Source organism: Amborella trichopoda, chromosome 5, assembly GCF_054954075.1.
Source record: "Amborella trichopoda isolate Santa Cruz 75 chromosome 5, AtrichopodaSantaCruz75HAP2 v2.0, whole genome shotgun sequence".
NCBI classification, from domain to species: Eukaryota; Viridiplantae; Streptophyta; class Magnoliopsida; order Amborellales; family Amborellaceae; genus Amborella; species Amborella trichopoda.
Window position 1 is genome coordinate 11,319,845 of NC_142340.1, and position 8,144 is coordinate 11,327,988.

At 34.7% G+C, this 8,144-nt stretch overlaps 1 long non-coding RNA gene across 1 annotated transcript; it reads left to right on the forward strand.

Moving 5' to 3' along the window:
• The first annotated feature begins 255 nt into the window (after nt 1–255).
• On the forward strand, nt 256–6,211 carry LOC110008056 (uncharacterized). Its single transcript, XR_002282520.2, has 2 exons — nt 256–309; nt 5,462–6,211. It is a non-coding gene; the product is annotated as an uncharacterized LOC110008056 (long non-coding RNA).
• Nucleotides 6,212–8,144: the final 1,933 nt, after the last annotated feature.

The following is an 8,144-nucleotide window of genomic DNA, read 5'->3' on the forward strand; positions in this document are numbered from 1 at the left end:
CGCCACCTGAACAGACAACGTAGATACCTGCCACCTGCAACAAAAGAAATTGAATGCAAGTTTGAGATCCGCCTTTATAAAAGGAAGTGAAGGCCATTCGATGGAGGTAGAGTTTCAAGAGTCCAAGCTTAAAAGCTATATTTCAGAGACCCTTAGAAGCCAAGTCTTTTCTCTCTCCTCTTCTCTCTTCTCTACCCTTTTAGTTTTCAGTTTTATGTGTGATTGAAACTACAAAGACCTTCCGAGTTACTGCCCATCCCAATGGAGGTCATTTTCTAGCTATTGTATCTGCAGACTATAAGTACTTCTGTAAGTACTTTAAGTTGGTTTGTTTTAATAGGTTGTAACAGTTTGATTACCGTTTGGAACAGTTTGTTAAGTTTGTTTGTAACAGTTTGTTATTTACAAGTACAGTTTGTTTGTAACAGCGTGTTATGATTTGTAAAAGCTTGTTATGCCAATTTACTACAGTTTGTTATGATAAACAACCTGTTTACTGAGCAAATCCTGTCAGTTACTACCAAAGCCTGTTTACAGACCAAAATACCTCTTGAAATTTTCAGGGGTATTTTGATCATTTAATTTTTTGAAAATTATTTGTTTTATATTTTTTGCTAGTGCAAATTTAATAGGGGATTGGATGTTCAAAATTTGGTGTCAAAATAGCTTATAGAAAAAAAAAAAAAAAAAATAGTGTAGAGACGTGACATTGTGATTGGGACATTCTAAGCCCTCCATTCAATATGGACGGTTGGATAAGGGGAAGTATATAAGTTTTATGCTACAGGGGAAGCATAGAAAGCTTGCCCTTATAAAAATCCCCTTTAAGTTTTGTTTTTCGTGTTTATATCCCATTTGCTTTTTCTTTAATTTTTTGCAAAATACCCCCACAAGGTCAGATTTGACAATGATTTTAGAGAGTCTAAAAAAATTAGGAATGGGCTCAAGGTAAGGTGGTTGGGGCAGCATGACACCACAATATAACATCTTAAGTTTCATTCTTGCCACGGGTTGAAGATCCCTTTCCTTGCTGAACTATAAAAAAAAAAGGACTTCTTGGAGTTAGACCTTTCATGGTCCTAAATCCAATCAGTTCGAAGGTCTGAAGTGCTTCTTTCTAGAGTTCCAAATAACACTTCAGACTTCAAAGTCTGAAATTCGAAGTGTTTCTCTCTAGATTTTTAGATAACACTTCAGACTTTTAAAGTCCGAAATTCGAAGTGTTTCTCTCTAGAATTTTAGATAACACTTCAGACTTTCAAGAAGTCCGGAATTCTGTTGTCACACAAAAAAGAGGGGAAGTGGGGGCATTTCGAAAAAAATAACGGATTTCTAGGGCATAACAATTTCTCTGTCATCTACCGGGGATTTTCACAAGAGACAAGAATTATGGAGGAATCTGGGCCTAGAATTTCTCTCTCCTCAATATTTTTTGGTGGTTAAAAAAAAAGAAAAAGATGAGTGATAGTTCTCTCTCTCATCGATGAGTGATGGTATTTATTCTCTCTCTTTTTGGGGCAAATGAACCTAGACAAAGAGCTTTGCTGTCTATTTTTGTTCTCTTTTTTACTACTAGTCAATGGGCTAATATTTTTCAATGATTGTATCAAGAATCTTATGACATTTGAATTTACTTTCATCGTCTTCTTCTACAAAATTTTCCACTGTGGGGACAACTGCACTAACTTTTTAAGCTACTTAAGATTCATTTTCACTTATTTTTCTAGGGAATGTATTTTTTTTTTAGAATTGTTTTTGGTATTAATTTTATTTTTGGAGAATACGTTTTTTCTTGGAATTTGGAACATTTTTTTGGCTTGAAAATATTTTGATGAATTTTTTTAGCTAATCTCAATTGATTTGTTATTCAAAATTACCTTGAATATATTTAGTTAAACATCTATGTTATCAATTTAAGCTATTGATAAAAATTCAGCTAAAGTTCTATATTATCTTGAAAATATGTAGTAAGTTATTTCTTTAATTATTTTTAAAACAAAAAAAAAAGTTCCAATTTTTTTTGAATTTGGATGTACTTATATAGGAAAGTATTTTTGAACTTTTTCTAAAAACATCAAAATAAAGAATTTTTAAGGTTTTTTATAAAAATGTTACTGTTTTTGCTGTTATTTTTGAACTGTGGCAGATGTAATCGATTAACAAAAAAATAGTGATATTTTGTAAGAAACAAAAATGGATTTTTAACATCGAATTGCTATATATGTTGACATATGTATTTTTTTGTTTACAAGAATCACTTTAATGCAGAGAAATCATTAAAAACAAAATTACATCATCAATCAATACAAAATATCAATAAAAAAACATAAAAAATTTACAAAGACATCTTTATTCCAAGCTTGAGCTTGTGCTTCACATCTTGCCAATCCATCAGTCAATGCATTTTACTCTATGGAAACATGCTCAAACACCACCTCTTTGCCTTGGCACACTGTGGTTGACATATTTAGTCCTGCATGGAATGCAACTCAAGAAAATAGAATTATGAACCCTCCAAAGAACAAAGCAATGGGAAAGATGCCTACTTCTAACCTGGTTATTGGAGATTAAAGGTATGGTTATTGGAGATTAAAGGCATGTGTGTTCGGTTTCCACAACTGTAGCACTCTCGTTTTTGTTACACAAGAGTAGAAACCACTATTTATAAGTTGCAATTTCCAATGTCCCTGGAAACAAAATCAATACACATTGTTATTAAGGGACTCTTACTCTATGTTAACCCATGGAAGCGGCGGGTTCTAAACTTTGAGTTTTCACAAAACAAACACACCTTACTCTCCGTGGTGACATGATTATCGGGACATTAACTTATATGAATTCTTTGCGGAAAAAATATAACATGGTACTGGGTATACACATTTTTTTAGGAGACTGCCACTTCCATGTTAACCCATGGAAGCTGAGGGTTCTAAACTTTGGTAAGAGGGAACTTTCACAAACAAACACACCCTTAATCATCTCGATGTTATGGTTATTGGGAAATTCAATCTACCTGAATTCACGGCAGACGAATATAACATGATATTTGGGTTGTTAATGGGCCCAACCCAGCCCACAAGCTTTTGGGCAAGGCACAGTTTTGGGCCAGGTTCAGGCCACATATTAAGGCCTCAGGGCCTGCTCCATACCATTTTTGGCAGTGCCAAAGCATTTTTAGGCCGTGCCCAGCATGAACTTTCTTTATACACTTTGTTTTTAAAAATTTCCCTATATTTATATAATTCGGGCTAGGCCTAGGCGTGGTCACTTATAGCACATCCACGTGGCACAATCAGTTAAGAGATACAAATTTCATGATCATGTGGCAAAATAGAACCAATAAAATTGGTACCCATTTGAAAACCCAAAACCAGGTTGTGAACTCATAACCTACCAAGCCATCTAATACGATTTATTTTATTTATTTATTTATTTATTTTTTTATTTTTTTGGTCAGCGGTAAAAATCACTCGGAACCATGTATCAAAATTTCTAGCAACTATAGTAATGTTACTTAGTATCATATGCGAAACTCCCACCAACTATAGTGCAAAGTACTATGGCAATAGATAGTGGAAGAAACTAGTTCAAAGTTGTGGAGTTCACAAACAAGGCAGACTTCAAAGCTGGGGACAGAGTCATATCTACCATCCATCAATTTATCACGTACGTTGGATGGTTGATATTGCGAGAATATTGTGTCTCTTCATTGATGAAATTGATATTACAATGAAAGATTTATACATAAGGAATTTTCACATACATGCAATATATAGTAAATACTTGCTAAATCTATAGGCTAGTGTACAATCTTCATTGATGAAATTGATATTACAATGATAGATTTATACATAAGGAATTTGCACATACATGCAATATATAGTAAATACTTGCTAAATCTATAGGATAGTGTACAATCGTGCACTTCCAGGTTGCTATATCCATTCAGATGCGGGTTGTTATATTTGTTCACATATTGCTATATCCGTTCACATGCACTAGTGAGTTGTTAAATCTATTCACACTCCTCGTCAAACTCGAGATGGTTTGAAAAGAATCATGGAGAGTTTGGAAAAAAACTGTGAGAAGTGATTCGAAGGATGATATTTGGTAAAGAAGTTTGTGAGTTGAGAGGCATAGGGCACATATGGAAGAGAAATTGTGCATGCCAAATATTGTTGTCGAGCATAGTGACAATCGACTTCAATATGTTTGGTGCATTCATGAAACTTTGGATTTTTTGAAAATAACACTCTTATTATCACAATAAAATGGAGTAGGGACAGAAATGGTGACACCCATATCTTTGAGCAGCCAACGTAGCTAAACAATCTCATTGGTAGTTTGTGTCATAGCCATTTATTTAGCTTCCATAGTAGACTGAGCAATTCATTGTTGTTTATTGCTTTTCCATGATATAAGATAGTCACCTAGAAAAATGCATAATCTTATGGTAGATTTGCGATCACTTGAATTTACTGAAAATTCGGAGTCTGTGGAGGCCCAGGGCTCAAGTGAGGAAGACAATGAGATAAATAAAGCATGGTGGATGGTATCCCTGATATAACAAATGATGCGCAACATGGCAACGAGATGAATAGAATGCGGTGCACTCAAAAACTAACTGACCATATGAACTACAAAAACAATATCTAGGAATGAAATTGTTAGATATATCAATTTTCCAACCAGTTACTTATAAAAGGTTGGATTAGGAAGAGCTTCACCATCTGTTGCCTGAAATTTGGCATTTACTTCAATAGGGGTATCAACTTTCTTCGTATCATCCTTTAGTCGAGCTAGGGAAACAATCTCTGAGCATATTTTAGTTGTGAAAGCAGATAGTCGTAGGAAGAATAGACGACCTCTAATCCAAGGAAATAGCGCAGAAAGCCAAAATCTTTCATTTCAAATGTTCCATTGAGCTTCTGTTTGATGTTATGAATTGTGCCCATATCATTACCAGAAATATTCATGCCATCCACATATAATAACAAGAGGGCTTGCCCTTCAAAAGTTTCAGACACGAAGAGGGCTAGATCGTGATGACTATGTTGAAATCCAACAAAAAGGACTTTATTGTGAAATTTCTCAAACCAAGCACAGGGTGCTTGTTTGAGTCCATAAAGGGCCCGTCAAAGTTTACGCACCCTTTTTTGAAAATCCATAACTCCAAGAGATAACTTCATATACAGTCGCTTATCTAGATCACCATTGAGACAAACATTTTTAACATCTGATTGATAGAGGGGCTATTGCTGAACGGAAGCTACTGAAATCAGTGTACAAACAGTAGTCATATGAGCCACAGGGGTAAAAGTTTCTACAAAGTCGATGTCATATTGCTAGTTGTAACTTTTTTCCACAAGGCAAGCTTTGTATTGTTTAAAGCTACCATATGCATTTGTTTTAATTTTATATAACCATCTACATTAAATAACAATATTTTCTTTTGGAACAGGTACAAGGTCCCAAGCATGCATGCAATAAAAAATATTTAACTCATATGTCATTACTTGTTGCCACTCAAGTTGACTTACAACTTCTTTGTAAGTCTGGGCTTCAAAATAAGAATGAACAGAAGCAAGAAAGACTTGGTGCCGAGGTAAACAGATTTTGTAGTTAGCAAGTCAGGCAGGTGGGATAAATACACGGGTGCTTCGTCTGAGAGCAGAAGCGATATAGGATCAACAGGTGTAGGCTTTTGATTAGGACTGTCATCATAAATTGGTTGAGTTTCGTCCTGTTCTTGAAGTTGAGGAACAAGAGTGGAATTTTTAGAAAAATTTGGAATAGAATCAGAAAAGGGAACCCAAAAAAAAAAGGTGAGAGGATGAGTTATCGTTTTTATTTTAAAAAATATGGAAGATGCTCAGAAACACAACATGTAGGGATACTCTTAGTTTTTGGTTGCAGAGTCATAGCATCGATACCCTTTTTGGTGATCAAGGTAACCTATGAAGCAACATTTCACAGTCTTGGGAGACAACTTGTATCTTTCAGTTGAGAGTAACAATATAAAACTAGTACAACCGAACTCACGCAGAAGGGAATAATTGGGTGATTGAGCGAACAACTTTTTGAACGGTGACTCTCTAGAAAAAATGGAGGATGACATGATGTTGTTGAGATAAATTGTTGTACGAACAGCTTTTGCCCAAAATTCTTTTGGGATATATGTAGACAAAAGAAGGGCTTTTGTGATTTCTAAGATATGTGGGATTTTTTACGTTCTACAACACCATTTTGTTTTTGAGTGTAAGGACATGTTTTTTGGTGTTGAATGTTTTTGTCAGCAATTTTGTTTTTAAGGAACCCACCGATGTACTCGCCTATAGAATCTAAGCGTAGCACTTTAATTTTGCTAGAAAATTGGGTTTATACATATGAGTAAAATTAAGTGATTTATAAAATTCAGTGTGATTATTCATAAAGCAACCGCACTTATGATGAGTTTGATCATCAATAAAAGTTATAAAATATCGTGATCCCCATTTAGATAAAATAGGTGTAGGGCCCCATACATCAGTATGAATAAGATCAAATATAGAAAATGAAATGGAATTGCTTTGAGAAAAAGGAAAAGCATGAGAATTAACAAACTTGCAAGTTTCACAGCGTTGGACATTAATAAAGTTTTTATTTGCAATATTACCAAGCACATTACGAGAGAATAAAAACTATAACTGAGAACTAGAGATGTGATCAAGACGTTGATGCCATAAAGATGTGTCATCACCAATAGAAACAACATAGACAGAAGATGTTTGCATATGAATGTAGTTCAAGTAGTACAAATTTCCAATTTTACGCCAGTCCCAATCAATTGCACTGACTGCCGATCTTGTATATAACAACAAGAGGGAGAAAAAAATAACATTACAATTTGAAAGAGTAATCTGACCAACAGAAAATAAATTCATGGCAAGTGAAGAAACTTGGTAAACATCAGAAACCCTTAATTTACCAGAAGGGTTAGAAGTACGAGATATGGAGCAAATTTTTGAAACTTTCATAGCAGCTCCATCAATAATATAAATAGTATCAGAAAAAGACTTATAGTCAGTTAGGATTGACTCATTATATGTCATATGATGAGAGGCGCCTGAGTCGATCAGCCAAGAAGTAGAAGGAGAGTTACCTGAGAAGGAAGGCATGGGTTTAGACGTCAAATGTAACTGGGAAAGCATAGACTGCACTTGTTCAACTGTAAGTGTTACTGAGCAATAGTAGGGTGTGACATGCACCTTGAGTTAGAGTGAAATTGTTCAATGATTGACTTGTATCAGCGACATTAGCAAAGATGGGTTTATTTTTCTTTGGGCAAGTCTACTTTATGTGTCCAAGCTCTTTACAATAATTTCTTCTAACAGATGGCATGTTCTTTTGAGGGACATAATACGAATTACATTGAAATTGTTTAGTCTAATTTGATCTCTGAGGTTTAGTTGCAGCAAAAATTGTTTCACCCTTAAAAATTGAGCTAAAAGATTTAATCTTGGTTTTTTCTACAAGTAGCTTAGAAAGAGCTTCATCCAGAATGGAGAGATATCTTCTGTGCACCAGGGCATTTTTAGAATTAACTCAAAAAGAGCTTCATCCAGAGTGGAGAGAGAGTTTTTGTGCACCGGGGCATTTTTAGGACTTTGAAATTCATGACATAGTGTCATTAAAAATTCAATAATTTGAAATTCATGTCAAGAGTTTGCAACTATTTCTACACCAGGACCATCATCAATCGTAGTTTCCATGAGTGCTAGAGAATCTTAATGCATATTCATGGAAGAATATAAGTCCTGAATGGATTGCTCTCCCTGTCTGAGGGAGCGGAGTTCGTATACTAGCTAGTACTTTCGTGCTTAGTTAATCGGATTATAAATCTTCTAAAGAAAGATTTGTGCTTCTCGGGTAGTTTGAAAGTTGCTTAGATTGATCCATATGTTACTCTCTGATGAGCCCATCAACCATGCTATAATTCTAACATTATTTACTCATCATTCTTCTATTTTTTCAGCTCATTAGGTTTCTTTTGGGTTCCATCTATTTATCCAAGGAGACCTTTTCTATTAATTATATTATTGATAAATGAGGCCCAAAAAGTGTAGTTGTTGCTATTGAGTTTAATAGGTACAAGTTAACAAGAC